Consider the following 17,179-nt stretch of genomic DNA (forward strand, 5'->3'; position numbering starts at 1 on the left):
ATGATATACTCTGCATATAAGTTAAATAAGCAGGGTGACAATATACAGCCTTGACCTACTGCTGAGCGCCGAAGAATTGATGCTTTTGAACTGTGGTGTTGGAGAAGACTCTTGAGAGTCCCTTGGACTGCAAGGAGATCCAACCAGTCCATTCTGAAGGAGATCAGCCCTGGGGTTTCTTTGGAAGGAATGATGCTAAACTGAAACTCCAGTACGTTGCCCACCTCATGCGAAGAGTTGACTCATTGGAAAAGACTCTGATGCTGGGAGGGATTGGGGGCAGGAAGAGAAGGGGACAACAGAGGATGAGATGGCTGGATCACTGACTCGATGGACATGAATCTGAGTGAACTCTGGGAGTTGGTGATGGACAGGGAGGCCTGGCGTGCTGCGATTCATGGGGTTGCAGAAAGTCAGACACGACTGAGTTACTGAACTGAACTGAACTGAAGTGACACAGAAGAATAGATAAGTGATCTAGAAGATAGAATAATGGAAATCACTCAATCAGAAGGGCAAAAAGAAACACAAAGAGATGTGTTTAAGAGATATCTGGGACAACATAACTTTGACAACATTTACATGATAGGGGTCCTAGAAGGATAAGAGAGAAAGGGGGTGTTGAAAATATATTTGATGAAATTATGGCTTAAAATAACCCAAACCCGAAGAAGGAAGCAGATATCCAGGTACAGGAATGGCAGAGGGTCCTTGATGATATAAACCCAAACAGACCCACATCAAGACTTAATTAAAATGGCAAAAGCTAAAGAGAAAATTCTAACAGTAGAAAGAATAACAAAGAATTATATATCTCTGTTATTCTATTAGCAAGGTGAAAAGACAGCCTTCAGAATGGGAGAAAATAATAGCAAATGAAGCAACTGACAAACAACTAATCTCAAAAATATACAAGCAACTCCTACAGCTCAACTCCAGAAAAATAAATGACCCAATCAAAAAATGGGCCAAAGAACTAAATAGACGTTTCTCCAAAGAAGACATACAGATGGCTAACAAACACATGAAAAGATGCTCAACATCACTCATTGTCAGAGAAATGCAAATCAAAACCACTATGAGGTACCATTTCACGCCAGTCAGAATGGCTGCGATCCAAAAGTCTACAAGTAATAAATGCTGGAGAGGGTGTGGAGAAAAGGGAACCCTCTTACACTGTTGGTGGGAATGCAAACTAGTACAGCCACTATGGAGAACAGTGTGGAGATTCCTTAAAAAACTGGAACTAGAACTGCCTTATGATCCAGCAATCCCACTGCTGGGCATACACACTGAGGAAACCAGAATTGAAAGAGACACATGTACCCCAATGTTCATCGCAGCACTGTTTATAATAGCCAGGACATGGAAGCAACCTAGATGTCCATCAGCAGATGAATGGATAAGAAAGTTGTGGTACATATACACAATGGAGTATTATTCAGCCATTAGAAAGAATACATTTGAATCAGTTCTAATGAGGTGGATGAAACTGGAGCCTATTATACAGAGTGAAGTAATGCAGAAAGAAAAACACCAATACAGTATACTAACACATATATATGGAATTTAGAAAGATGGTAACAATAACCCTGTGTACGAGACAGCAAAAGAGACACTGATATATAGAACAGTCTTATGGACTCTGTGGGAGAGGGAGAGCGTGGGAAAATTTGGGAGAATGGCATTGAAACATGTAAAATATCATGTATGAAACGAGTTGCCAGTCCAGGTTCGATGCACGATACTGGATGCTTGGGGCTGGTGCACTGGGACGACCCAGAGGGGTGGTATGGGGAGGGAGGAGGGAGGAGGGTTCAGGATGGGGAACACATGTATACCTGTGGCGGATTCATTTTGATATTTGGCAAAACTAATACAATTATGTAAAGTTTAAAAATAAAATAAAATAAAATAAAAGAATTATATATCTCAAGACAAATAGAAAATGCAAGATTCTAAAATCCATAGAATCCAACATAAACAGTTATTAAAAAGGTTTATAGTGATACAGACCTGCCTCAAGAAAGAAAACTCCAATAAACAACCTAACTTGAAGAGGAACATCTTTTGGGATCATCTAGGTGAATCAGCTGCAGGTTTATCCTGCTGAATTCTTGAGATTGAAATCCAGAGATGCAATAGCACTCTGCACTAGTACTATTGTTTTTGTTTGTTTGTTAGTTTTGGGTAACAATTGTATTGTTTAATTTTTTGTATTAATTTAATAAAAGGTGAAAGGAAGAGAAGGAGTGAGAGAGAGAGAGAGAAAGAGAAACCAGCCAGAATTCATAAATTCAAAATGGATAGAATGAGGGGGAAAATATTCTAGTATGAAGCCAAAGTAATGAATATTGGAGAGATCATGAGTGTAAAATGTTATGAGAGGATGGATGGCAGGTGGAGTTTGAAGTACTTAATCTGAGTCAAAATTGTCAAGAAGGTTCCTATGTGAGATTTTGTAAGATCCTTATGGCCCTGGGTTTAAGTGACTGAACTGGGTTTAAGGGGAGTGATTATATTAGAATTCATGAATTGGAACAGATATTGAGAAAAACTGGTGCAAAATATTTTCGTATATGTTTTACTTAATACCTTTATTCAGATAAACTATAAAAGGAGAAATAACTAGATCTGGTCATAGAAGACTTTACCAAATTTAAAATAATAAACTGGAGTGATAAATCTGAGAGAATTAATATTCACAGTCATTGATAGAAATTTGTGTTCTGTAATTCTCTTTTTTTTAAAAAGTACAACTATAATATTGTGCTTAAATCTCCCAAATATGTCTCTTATTGATTCTCATGGTTAAATCCAGAGTCGACAGAATTTATTGACTAAACTTAGGCTTTGGGGGGGCAGAATAGCATTTCTAACATAAGTTGAATGTTTCCAAATAGCATTTTTATGTTCTTTTTTGAATTTCTCATTGACAATCTAAGGTTAAGGCTTTTTGTTGTTTGTTTCTCATTATTTCTTACTAAATCAGGATATAACCATTGGAGTAGAAACACTGGATATAGACAAGACTGAGATCAACCACTGACAATAAGATTTTGATTAAAAATAAGTGAAATCCATGAGAATAGAACTAGTGAGAATCTTCAACAAAAGATAACTTTTAAACTGAAAGCTCTTAATTCTGTCTCAGTCTTTTGAACTCTGTATTCCACCAGCCCAACTCTGGATATATATAGGCCCAGGGGAAATTATGTCAGTGGTTAAAGAAACTTAGAAATGTTGTTTTTGACATGGTCTACAGAATCCATCTCATGAAAGTGAACAAATAATGTCTCAGTCTAAAAATAGAAGCAAAATGGTGGCTATATTTATGTGCTAAAACCTACAAATATTGAGGTGTATTTTAAAATCAGTATTTCCAGGAATTTTTCACATATCCCTAGAAAAATAACCAATGATGAAATAATTTTTCAATTGCAAATAAACTCCAGATAAGGTGATGGCAGGTCCTGCACTGTTTATGCTCTAAAAAGAATTATGTCAGCTCTCCAGTTAACAGACTACATGGAGAGCTGAAGACTCAAAGCCCAACAGCATGTGCCTTGGAAAAGGATTGTAACATCTTGTCCTTTTTATAAGAGAGCTAAATCAAAATGAGAAGGAGCATATTGTTAGTACAGGAATCACTAACCATGACAATCCTCTGATACTGAGATTTAAATGGCCAATGCACTTTTATCTCTGCCAAGCATTTCTTTTTCCTTTCCCAGTCAGAAAGCATCAAGTTTGAAGTCTAGGGAAAGAATAAAATTCTTTGGCAGACAAAATGCAAATTTTGTGTTATTCACTCAATTCAATTTTATTGAGGGCTTACTGTGTTTCATGCACAGCTGTATGAATAGAAATGAGTATAAAACACAAGGCTTTTGTCCTTAGAGAGTTTACATTCTAGTGAGGAGAGACCCATGATATATAAATCAATAAAATAAGAAAGGTGTCAGAGTATTAGTTTTCTATTGCCACTATAACAAATTATCAAAAGCTTAGTGACATAAAGGGCTTCCCTTCTGGCTCAATGGTAAAGACTCCACCTGCAATGCAGGAGATGCAGGTTTGATCCCTGGGTTGAGGGTCTCCTGAAGAAGGAAATGGCAACCCACTCCAGTGTTCTTGCCTGGGAAGTCCCATGGACAGAGGAGCCTGGTGGGCTACAGTCCATGGAGTCGCAAAAGAGTTGGACATAACTTTAGCAACTAAACAACAACAACAACAACTTAACTCAAATTTATCATCTTGTAGTTATGGAGGTTACTGTCTGATACAGATTTCACTGAGCCAAAATCAAGGTGTCAGCTGAGCTATGCATTCTCTGGGAATCTAGGGGAGAATCCATTCTCTTGCTTTTTTCCAGCTTCTATATTCCTCCTGCATTCTTTGACTTATGGGCCCATTCTCCATTTTCAAAGTGCAAAACTCTAACTTTTCCCATCAGCATATTTCCTCTCTCTGGTCACGATCCTCCTGCTTATAGAATCATATAGTATTCTTGTGATTGTATTAGAGCCACTTGTTTGGAGTTCAGTCACTCTGTCCTGTCCAACTCTTTTCAACTCCATGGACTGCAGCATGCCAGACTTCCCTGTCCATCACCAACTCCCAGAGCTTGCTCAAACTCATGTCCATCCACTTGGTGATGCCATCCAACCATCTCATCCTCAGTCGTCACCTTCTACTGCCTTCAATCTTTCCCAGCATCAGGGTCTTTTCCAATGAGTCAGTTCTTTGCATCAGGTGGCCAAAGTATTGGAGCTTCAGCTTCAGCATCAATCCTTCCAATTAATATTCAGGACTGATTTCCTTTAGGATGGACTGGTTTGATCTCCTTGCAGTCCAAAGGACTCTCGAGAGTCTTCTCCAGCACCACAGTTTGAAAGAATCAATTCTTGGGTGCTCAGCTTTCTTTATAGTCCAACTCTCACATCCATACATGATTACTGGTAAAACCATAGCCTTAACCAGACGACCTTTGTCAGCAAAGTAATGTCTCTGCTTTTTAATATGCTGTCTAGGTTGGTCATAACTTTTCTTCCAAGGAGGAAGTGTCTTTTAATTTCATGGCTGCAGTCACCATCTGCAGTGATTTTGGAGCCCAAGAAAATAAAAGACTGTCAGTGTTTCCATTGTATCCCCATCTATTTGCCAAGAAGTGATGGGACCAGATGCCATGATCTTAATTTTTTGAATGTTGAGTTTTAATCCAGCTTTTTCACTCTCTTTCACATTTATCAAGAAGCTCTTTAGTTCTTCACTTTCTGCCATAAGGGTGGTGTCATCTGCATATCTGAGGTTTTTGATATTCCTCTTGGCAATCTTGATTCCAACTTGAGATTCATCCAGCCCGACATTTCACATGATGTACTCTGCATATAAGTTAAATAAGCTGGATAACAATATACAGCCTTGTCTTACTCCTCTCCCAATTTGGAACCAGTCCATTGTTCCATGTCTAGTTCTAACTGTTGCTTCTTGGCATGCGTACAGATTTCTCAGGAGGCAAGTAAGGTGGTCTGGTATTCCCATCTGTTTAAGAATTTTCCACAGTTTGTTGTGATCCACACAGCCAAAGGCTTTGGTGTAGTCAATAAAGCAGAAATAGATGTTTTTATGGTATTCTTTTGTTTTTTTTCCTATGATTCAAGGATATTGGCAATTTGATCTCTGATTTCTCTGCCTTTTCTAAATCCAACTTGAACATTTAGAAGTTCTCAGTTCATGTACTGTTGAAGCCTGTCTTGCAGAATTTTAAGTATTACTTTGCTAGCATGTGAGATGAGTGCATTTGTGTGGTATTTTGAACATTCTTTGGCATTGCCTTTCTTTGGGATTGAAATGAAAACTGAAATTTTCCAGCCCTGTGGCCATTGCTGTGTTTTCCAAATTTTCTAGCATATTGAGTGCAGCACTTTCACAGCATCATCTTTTAGGATTTGATATAGCTCAACTGGAATTCCATCACTTCCACTAGCTTTGTTCATAGTGGTGCTTTCTAAGGCCCACTTGACTTTGCGTCCCACTTGTTTAGTTCAGGCTAAACATCTTAGATTCTTAACTGAATGACATGTAGTCTTTTGCCTTATACGGTAGCATATTCGCCTACTTTGAGGATGTAGGCAACTTTGGAGGGCCATTATTCAGCCTACCAAAGGGAACTACTATTGATGGTGCTAAAGAAGCACAAACTTGCTTCTTTAGGTGGTCAGGAAAGTCTCCCTGGACAAGGATATTTAAGCTGAGATCTGTGCAATAAAAAGGAACCAAACCTGGGAAGGATTGGATGGTGGAGTGCTGATGGTGGAGCACTCCAGGTAGAAGACAAAATTAAAATGAATTTGGCTGTGCAAGGGAAATAAAGAAGGTCAGTGTACTGTTCTTTATTTACCAACTAGATATTCCCTGGTAGCTCAGATAGTAAAGAATCTGCCTGCAATGTGGATAACCCGGGTTTTCTCCCTGGTTTGGGGAGATCCCCTGAAGAAGGGCATGGCATCCCACTTCAGTATTCTTGCCTGGAGAATCCCAAGGACAGATGAGCCTGGCGGGCTACAGTCCATTGGATTGCAAAGAGTCAGACATGACTGAAGAGACTTAGCATACAGGAAAGTAGTATGAGCAGAGATGAAAGAGGTAGGTTAAAGCCAGATTAAGGATTCAGTAAACTAGAGTAAGCAAATAGAGAAGTACCTTTGCATCTGGTATCTTCTCTAGCCTTATTTCAGGAGAGAAATGTTAGGTAGGCACTGAAAGATAAACTTTACATAATTAGGGTTAAATCATTCAGTGTAGTAACTGGAAATCAAAGCTTTTGCTGGTATAGCTTAATTTGTCTTGGTAAAGATGAATATATGTCTCTCCAGTTCTTTGTTTGTTTGTTTTGAAAGTTGCTCAGTCGTGTCCGACTGTTTGTGACCCCAGGGATATACAGTCTCCAGGTCAGAATACCAGAGTGTGTAGCCATTCCCTTCTCCAACGGATTTTCCCAACCCAGGGATCAAACTCAGTTCTCCAACATTGCAGGTGGATTCTTTACCAGCTGAGCCACCAGGGAAGCCAGTTCTTTGTTGTGGTAGAGGCTACAAAATCTAGACTAAATCTTCTGCAAAGATTCACTGGAAGGTCAATTAAGAAAGAGGAGATTGACTTTAGAAATGGATATTCTGGCGTTCTATGTGCTCATCAGGAAGCAACTTTGAAGGAAAGTTCTATTGTGAGGCCTAACTGGAAAGTATTGTTATTTCCACCAAAGGAAAAGATTCACAATCAAATGGGCCCTTCGGAGGAAAAGGTATTTATTATGTGAAAATATATTAAAATAGGGACACACATCAGAGCCTAGGTTCATATTTCCAAGTCTCAAACATTTTAAAAATGGCAACCGGCTCTCTTTCTTAGGGAAGTGAGTTAGGAACCTATCATTAGCTCCTTCCTGGTATTCAGATGGCTTCTGCATGAAGGAATGAATATGAAGGAATGACTGAGTAGGTAATCCTCCTTTATTTGTTTAGTAAACATTTCATGTCTATCTGCTTAAGGGAGAATTGGGGAGATAGCTGTAAACTGCTTTCACATGCAAAGAGACTAGGGAGAAAATATTTTTGCTTATCCCCCTGTTGCTTTCCTGTTCTGAATGAATGTTTATTCTCTTAAAATTCATGTGATCTAGCTATACTATCCTCTTCTCTTCCACATTGTTACCTGTTGATGACATTTACCTATGATTATTAGCATTTTTAGAATATGACTTGTAGTTTTCCTTTTGCACTCATATACTTCAATATTGCCTCCTTGTTATCAACTGGCTATGTTTTAATAGATGGCAGTATCCTTGATCTCAACTTTAGAGAGCTTTACTTTCCTCTCCTTGAGCCACTCTTACCTCTGGCTAGATCATGAAACTTGTTGCTACCTGGAACTATTCCATTATGAAATCTTAAACGCTATATTTTTCTGATCACCACTTTTATTTTTCTAGTCATTTACAGTATTCAATTTTATTTAGAGATTCTTTTTTCTTCTAATTTTCCCAATTAAACAGTGTCATCCTTATTTATCTTCTTTTCTACTTTCCCCATGTTTTATACTCTAATTGGACTTCCATCAGTCTCTGGTCAATTGCCTCAATTTACTTATTCTTCAGTGTTTCTACAGTAACTTCCCAACAAAACTTCAATATTCAGTAAATCTGTCTATAAATGTAGCATCTCTATCGGTCAAGGACTGTGATTGAATGCATGCAATGGATACCCAAATATAATGGTTTAAATAAGATGTTTATTCTTTTAATAAGAATAATAGGTCCAGAGATTGACAGTCCAGGGCTGGTATAGTAACTCCTGTGTCATTAGTATTCTGAGCTCCTTCTGTCTTCCTGCTCCACTAGCCTTATCATTTGGCTTTAATCCTCATGGTTATCTCAGGATTGTTTCAAGGCCAAAAGCCATTTACTATTTTCAGCCTCATATACAAACAACAGGGAGGACAAAATAAAAGAAGTAATAAGGAGAAAAGTGACAATGTCTATATTAGGAAAGCAAAACAGTTTCAGAAATGCCTCAGCAAACTTCGTTTTTGTCCAGAGCCTCCAATTGTGGCCAAAGAGAGGGAATGAATATAGAAGCTGGACACATGGCTGCTGTTAAAGAAATCACATTTTCCTAGAAAGGAAGGGGAAGAGAATATATATAAGTGAGATTTACCTAACTGTGTATTTATATCTCTTTGCATTAATTTGCTAGGACTGCCTTAAAAAGAATGCCATAGAATGAGAGACTTAAACAATAGAGATTTATTTTCTTACAGTTCTGGAGCCTGGAAATCCAAGATCAAGGCATCAAAAATTTGTTTTTTCCTCAGGCCTTTCTGTTTGTGCCATCCAAGAGTCTTTTCCCAGTCCTGTGTAAGTTCTGGTGGCTTTATGGTGGGGTTAATGGTGACCTCCTCCAAGAGGGCTTATGCCATACCCAGGTCTGTTGCACCCAGAACCCCTGCCCCTGTGGCAGTCCACTGCTGACCCATACCTCCACTGGAGACACTCAAATCCAGTTCTGTCTCAGTCTTTGTGGGGTCTCTGGGTCCTATTGTGCACAAGGTTTCTTTGAACACTCTGAGCGTCTCTGGGGGTATGGGGTTTGATTCTAAATGCGATTTCACCCCTCCTACCATCTTTCTGGGACTTCTTTGCCCATGGACATGGTGTATCTCCTCAAAGTCGCTCCAGCGCCATGCAACCACCACTCCAGTGCCTACCTTCTTTCTGGGGCTTCTCTGCCCTTGGACATGGGGTATCTCCTCACAGTCACTCCAGCACCATGCAGCCACCCCTCCAGCATAACGCAGCCACAGCTCCAGCGTGCGCAGCCACTGAAACTTGTGCACACCAGGACCCAGGAGAAAGGACCAGTGACCCCACAGGAGACTAACCCAGAATTGCCTGTGAGTGTCCAGGAGTCTCCAGTGGAGGCATGGGTCAGCAGTGGCCTCCTGCAGGGTCGGGGGCACTGAGTGTACCAGTGTGAGCATGGGAACTTTTGAAGGAGGTCGCCATTATATTCATTACTTCCACCATTGTTTGAAGGTGAAGTCGCTCAGTTGTGTCCGACTCATTGCGACCCCGTGGATTGTAGCCTACCAAACTTCTCTGTCCATGGGATCTTCCCGACCCAGGGATCGAACCCGGGTCTCCTGCATTGGAGGCAGACGCTTTAACCTCTGAGCCACCAGGGAAACCCATTCCACCATAGTTTGGCCCCAGAGAAATAACAGGTTTACCCCTCAACAGCCCCACCCATCAACAGAAAATTGGATTAAAGATTTACTGAGCATTGGCGGTGGCAGAGAGGAGCAACCTCATGTCCAAGGAGCAGTGGCTGCACGGGTGCAGGAGGGCCGAGAGGAGCTACTCCATGTTCAAGGTCAGGAGGGGCGGCAGTGAGGAGATACCCCTCATCCAAGGTAAGGAGCAGCGGCTGCGCTTTGCTGGAGCAGCCATGAAGAGATACCCTACATCCAAGGTAAGAGAAACCCAAGTAAGATGGTAGGTATTGTGAGAGGGCATCAGAGGGCAGACACACTGAAACCATAATCACAGAAAACTAGTCAATCTAATCACACGGACCACAGCCTTGTCTAGCTCAATGAAACTAAGTCATGCCCTGCGGGGCCACCCAAGATGGGTGGGTCATGGTGCAGAGGTCTGACAGAATGTGATCCACTGGAGAAAGGAATGACAAATCACTTCAGTATTCTTGCCTTGAGAACCCCATGAACAGTATGAAGAGGCAAAATGATAGGATACTGAAAGAGGAACTCTGCAGGTCAGTAGGTGCCCAATATGCTACTGGAGATGAGTGGAGAAATAACTCCAGAAAGAATGAAGGGATGGAGCCAAAGCAAAAACAATACCCAGCTGTGGATGTGACTGGTAATAGAAGCAAGGTCCGATGCTGTAAAGAGCAATATTGCATAGGAACCTGGAATGTTAGGTCCATGAATCAAGGCAAATTGGAAGTGCTCAAACAGGAGATGGCAAGAGTGAACATTGACATTTTAGGAATCAGTGAACTAAAATGGACTGGAATGGGTGAATTTAACTCAGATGACCATTATATCTACTACTGTGAGCAAGAATCCCTTAGAAGAAATAGAGTAGCTATCATAGTCAACAAAAGAGTCCAAAATGCAGTACTGGATGCAATCTCAAAAACAACAGAATGATCTCTGTTCGTTTCCAAGGCAAACCATTCAATATCACAGTAATTAAAGTCTATGCCCCAACTAGTAATGCTGAAGAAGCTGAAGTTGAATGGTTCTATGAAGACCTAAAAGACCTTCTAGAATTAATACCCCCAAAAGATGTCCTTTTCATCATAGGGGACTGGAATGCAAAAGTAGGAAGTCAAGAAATACCTGGAGTAACAGGCAAATGTGGCCTTGAAGCACAAAATGAAGCAGGGCAAAGGCTAATAGAGTTTTGCCAAAAAAAAAAAAAAAAAAACGCACTGGTCATAGCAAACACCCTCTTCCAACAACACAAGAGAAGGCTCCACACGTGGACATCACCAGATGATCAATACCAAAATAAGACTGATTATATTCTTTGCAGCCAAATATGGAGAAGCTCTATACAGTCAGCAAAATCAAGACTGGAAGTTGACTGTGGCTCAAATCATGAACTCCTTCTTGCACAATTCAGACTTATTGAAGAAAGTAGGGAAAACCACTGGATCATTCAGGTATGACCTAAATCAAATCCCTTACATTTATGCAGTGGAAATGACAAATAGATTCATGGGAGTAGATCTGATACACAGAGTGCCTGATGAACTATGGATGGAAGTTTGTGACATTGTACAGGAGGCAGAGATCAAGACCATCCCCAAGAAAAGGAAATGCAAAAAGGCAAAATGGCTGTCTGAGGAGGCCTTACAAATAGCTTGGCAAAGAAGAGAAGCGAAAGGAAAAGAAGGAAAGAAAGATATACCCATTTGAATGTAGAGTTCCAAAGAATAGCAAGGAGAGAAAATAAAGCCTTCCTCAGTGATCAATGCAAAGAAATAAGAGGAAAAGAATAGAATGGGAAAGACTAGAGATCTCTTCAAGAAAATCAGAGATACCAAGGAAACATTCCATGCGAGTTCAGTTCAGTCGCTCAGTCGTGTCCAACTCTTTGTGACCCCATGAACCGCAGCACACCAGGCCTCCCTGTCCATCACCAACTCCATGTCCATTGAGTCGGTGATGCCATCCAACCATCTCATCCTGTCATCCCTTTCTCCTCCTGCCCTCAATCTTTCCCAGCATCAGGGTCTTTTCCAATGAGTCAGCTCTTCCCATCAGGTGGCCAAAGTACTGGAGTTTCAGCTTCAACTTCAGTCCTACCAATGAACACCCAGGACTGATCTCCTTTAGGATGGATTGGTTGGATCTCCTTGCAGTCCAAAGGACTCTCAAGAGTCTTCTCCAACACCACAGTTCAAAGGCATCAATTCTTCGGCACTCAGCTTTCTTTACAGTCCAACTCTCACATCCATACATGACCACTGGAAAAACCATAGCCTTGACTAGACGGACCTTTGTTGGCAAAGTAATGTCCCTGCTTTTTAGTATGCAAAGATGGGCACAATAAAGGATAGAAATGGTACGGGCCTAACAGAAGCAGAAGATATTAAGAAGAGGTGGCAACAATATACCAAAGAACTATACAAAAAACATCTTTATGACCCAGATAATTACAATGGTGTGATCACTCACCTAGAGCCAGACATCCTGGAATGCAAAGTCAAGTGGGCCTTATGAAGCTTCACTACGAACAAAGCTAGTGAAGGTGTTGGAATTCCTGTTGAGCTATTTCAAATCCTAAAAGACGATGCTATGAAAATGCTGCACTCAATATGCCAGCAAATTTAGAAAGCTCACCAGTTGCCACAGAACTGGAAAAGGTTAGTTTTCAATCCAATCCCAAAGAAAGGCAATGCTGAAGAATGCTCAAACAACCATACAATTGCACTCCTATTACAGGCTAGGAAAGTAATGCTCAAAATTCTCCAAGCCACACTTCAACAGTATGTGAACTGTGAACTTCCAGGTGTTCAAGTGAATTTTGAAAGGGCAGAGGAGCCAGAAATCAAATTGCCAACATCTGTTGGATCATCAAAAAAGCAAAAGAATTCCAGAAGAACATCTACTTCTGCTTTATTGACTATGCCAAAGCCTTTGACTCTGTGGATCACAACAAACTGTGGAAAATTCTTAAACAGATGGGAATACCAGACCACCTGACCTGCCTCCTGTGAAATCTGTTTGCAGGACAGGAAGCAACAGTTAAAACTGGAAATGGAACAACAGACTGGTTCCAAACCTGGAAAGGAGTTCGTCAAGGCTGTATATTGTCACTTTACTTATTTAACTTATATGTAGAATACATCATGGAAATGCTGGGGTGGATGAAGCACAAGCTGGAATCAAGATTGCTGGGAGAAATATCGATAACCTCAGATATGCAAATGATACCACCTTTATGGCATAAAGTGAGAAGAACTAAAGAGTCTCTTGATGAAAGAGGAGAGTGAAAAAGTTGGCTTAAAACTCAACATTCAGACAACTAAGATCGTGGCATTTGGTCCCATCACTTCATGGCAAATAGATGGGGAAACAATGGAAACAGTGACAGTCTATTTTCTTTGGCTCCAAAATCACTGAAGATGGTGCTTGCAGCCATGAAATTAAAAGATGCTTGCTCCTTGGAAGAAAAGTGATCAACTTAGACAGCATAATATAAAGTAGAGACATTATTTTGCCTACAAAGGTCTGTCTAGTCAAAGTTATGGTTTTTCCAGTAGTCATGTATGGATGTGAGAATTGAACAATAAAGAAAGCTGAGTGCCAAAGAATTGATGCTTTTGAACTGTGGTGTTGGAGAAGACTCTTGAGAGTCCCTTGGACTGCAAGGAAACCAGTGTTTCCTAAAGGAAATCAATCCTGAATATTCATTTGAAGAACTGATGCTGTAGCTGAAACTCTAATAATTTGGCCACCTGATGTGAAGAAATGACTCACTGGAAAAGACCCTGATGCTGGGAAAGGTTGAAGGCAGGAGGAGAAGGGGTCGACAGAGGATGAGATGCTTGGATGGTATCACTGACTCAATGGACAGGAGTTTGAGTAAACTCTGGGAGTTGGTGATGGAGAGGGTGGCCTGGCCTGCTGCAGTCCATGGGGTCGCAAAGAGTTGGACACAACTGAGCAACTGAACTGACTGAGTTGACAGGCCTCCTTGGCTCATTGATAACCAGCTTCTCACTGTGTCCTCACATGGCCTTTCATCTCTGTATACGTGTCCCAAGTCTCCACTTCTTCTTATAAGCACACTAATTCCATTGGATTAGAACTCCACCTTTATTACCTCATTTATTCTACTTACCTCTTTAAGGCCTTGTCTCCAAATATAGTCACATTAGGGGTTAGGGATTCAACATATGAGTTAAAGGATAAGATCTATAACATATAACATAGTCCATAAAACTCTTCCATTAAGTACAAAAAATATGTTAAATCTTCATCTCTGTTTATCAACCAGCTACACACCTCTTTTTGTCAATCTGGGGGGAAAAAAAAAATCACCCTACCTTCACTCTAACTCACTGAGAAAATAGGGCTTATGAGATAAGGACCTCTTTATCTTTCTCCCTTTCCTCTTCACCTGAAATTTTACCTTGAACTGTTTTCACACATTTAATTTTTCCACTTAAAGTTAGCCAGGTAACAACAAAAATAGCAGCTGAAAGTTTCAGAATTAAAGCATATGTGTAGAATGAACAGCATCTTCTGAGGCAGTCAAACTAAAATGATGTCAAATAATCACATTTAACTGTGTTCCCAAGGTCTGGAGCATTCTTTTCAACAGAGAATAAAGAAGTTTAGTTTTTCCCTGATGAAGGAAATGTTTTGTCACTATTTTCAAGATAATGACATTTCATTATAAAATAGATAACTAATAAGGATTGACTGTGTATATGGCATAAGGAACTCTTCTTAATACTACGTAATGATGTGTATGGGAAAATAATCTAAAAAAGGGTATATATATGTATGTGTATAACTGATACACTTTGCTGTACAGCAGAAACTATGCAACATTGTAAGTCAACTATAATAAAAATGCTTTTAAAAAGTCACAAAGCAAAAAAAAAAATTCTAAAACAGATTGTGACAGTTCATGTTTTCTCCTTCAGAAAAATTGCTTAAATCTTTACTTTTATCAGATATGTGATTATCCATCAATATTTGAATTACATCACAATGACATCTAGTGGTTATAGGAATTTCTTTCATCTCAAAGAAGGGCAGTTTTAAGTATAAGGAGATCTTTGCAAACTAAAAATAAGAAAAGAGAATGAGTCATTATAATGTAGTCATTATCATTTCAATGTATTTTTTTGTTTTTGAACCTGACTCTTCCCCTACCTTCTATATCTATTTTATTCTAAATAGAAACAGAAAGGGTGCAGAGAAATTTGCCACCTGATCAAAAGTGCCATATTGATGTCCAGTGTGGCACTTCATGGAGTCTGTTTTAAGTGTACAGAAATAAACAGATTGATATAAAATTACTGATAAATACCCTACAGAATGACTTGAGGTGAAAAATTAAGACCCACATTTATATGATTGCCTCTTTCACCCTCATCAAGAGGATCCTTAGTTTCTCTTAACTTTTTGCCATTAGAATTGTATCATCTGCACATCTGAGGTTGCTGATATTTCTCCCAGTAATTTTCATTCTAACTTGCGATTTATCCAGCTTGGCATTTTGCATGATGTACTCCGCATATAAGTTAAATAAGCAGGGTGACAGTATACAGCCATTTTGTACTCCTTTCCAAATTTTGAACCAGTCCGTTGTTTCATGTCCAGTTCTAACTGTTTATTCTTAATCCACATATAAGTTTCTCAGGAGACAAGTAAGTTGGTCTGGTACTTTCATCTCTTAAGAATTTTCTGTAGTTTGTTGTGATCCACAGAGTCAAAAGCTTTAACGTAGTCAGTGAAGCAGGAGTAGATATTTTCCTGAAATTCCCTGCTTTCTCCATGATCCAACAAATGTACAGTTTTTGCTTTTAGAGTCAAATCCAAAAAAATATTGCCAAGGCTGATGTAAAGGACATATTGCCTGTTTTTTATTCTAGGATTTTTATGGTTTTTGGTATTACATTTAAGTTTTTAATTCAGTTTGAGTTTATTTTTGTATAAGGTGTGAGAAAATAGTTCTGTTTGATTTTTTTGCATATAGCTGTCCAATTCTCCCAGCACCATTTATTGAAGAGGTGGTCTTTCCCCCACTGTATATTCTTGCCTCCTTCATTGTAGATTAATTGACCACATAAATGTGGGTTTATTTCTGGACACTCTATTCAGTTTCATTGACGTATGTGTCTGTTTTTATGTCAGAACTATACTTCTTTGATATTGTAGCTTTGTAGTATAGTTTGAAAACAAAGAGTATGATACTACGAATTTTGTTGTTTCTTAAGATTGTTTTGGCTCTTTGGAATCTTTTCTGTTTTTTTACAAATGTTCAATGTACTTGTTCTAGTTCAGTGAAAAATGCTATTGTTATTTAGTCGGAAATTGCATTGAAACTATAGATTTCTTGATTAGTATGGTAACTTTAACAATATTAATTCTTCCAGTCCATGAACACAGTATATCTTTCCATTTGCTTGTGTCATATTCAACTTCTTTCATCAATGTCTTAGTAGTTTTCCAAGTTATAGATCTTTCAACTCCTTGGTTAGATTTTTCCTAGATTTTTTTTTCTTGATGCAATTTTTTTTTTTTCTTGATGCAATTTTAAATGGGGTTTTTTTCTTAATTTTTCTTTCTAATAGTTTGTTGTTGTTGTATAAAACTGCAACAGATTTCTACAAACTAATTTTGTGTCTTGCAACTTTACTGAATTCATTGATGAGTTCTAATAGTTTTTTTGTTGGTATTCTTAGGATTTTCTGTATATAGTATCATGTCATTTGCAAATAGTGACAGTTTTACTTCTTTCTTTCCAATTTGGATTCCATTTATTTATTTATTTGCTGTGACTGGAGTTATAATATGATGGTGGATAAAAATGCTAAGAGTGGGCAAACTTATTCTTGTCTTGTTCCTTACAGTAAATGCTTTTAGCTTTTCACTGTTGAGTATGATGTTAGTTGTAGTCTTGTCATATATGGCCTTTATTATATTAAGCTGTGCCCCTCTATTCTGACTTTCTTGAAATTTTTAACCATAAATGGACTTTGAATTTTGTCAAAAGCTTTGTCTGTGTGTTTTGAGATGATCATATATGACTTTTATTCTTTAGTTTGTTAATGTGGTGTATCATATTGATTGATTTGTGAATATTGAGCTATCCTTGCATCCTTGGGATAAATCTCACTTGATCCTGCTGCATGATTCTTTTAATATATTGTTGAACTTGATTTGCTAAATAATGTCCCTATGATTCTTTTTGTTATTATTTCTTCTTGAAGGTTAATGATTATTTCCTTAGGATAAAGCCAAAGAAATATTTTTAAAATGCACACTCTTGCCAAATCAGAGTATTATCTTTATCTTCTAATTTGGCAAGTAAAGTAAATATTTTAATTTGTGTTTCTCTGCTATC

At 38.9% G+C, this 17,179-nt stretch overlaps 1 non-coding gene across 1 annotated transcript; it reads right to left on the reverse strand.

Moving 5' to 3' along the window:
- Nucleotides 1-9,672: 9,672 nt before the first annotated feature.
- TRNAW-CCA lies at nt 9,673-9,744 on the reverse strand. Its single transcript has one exon. It is a non-coding gene; the product is annotated as a tRNA-Trp (tRNA).
- Nucleotides 9,745-17,179: the final 7,435 nt, after the last annotated feature.

Source organism: Bubalus bubalis, chromosome 10, assembly GCF_019923935.1.
Source record: "Bubalus bubalis isolate 160015118507 breed Murrah chromosome 10, NDDB_SH_1, whole genome shotgun sequence".
NCBI classification, from domain to species: domain Eukaryota; kingdom Metazoa; phylum Chordata; class Mammalia; order Artiodactyla; family Bovidae; genus Bubalus; species Bubalus bubalis.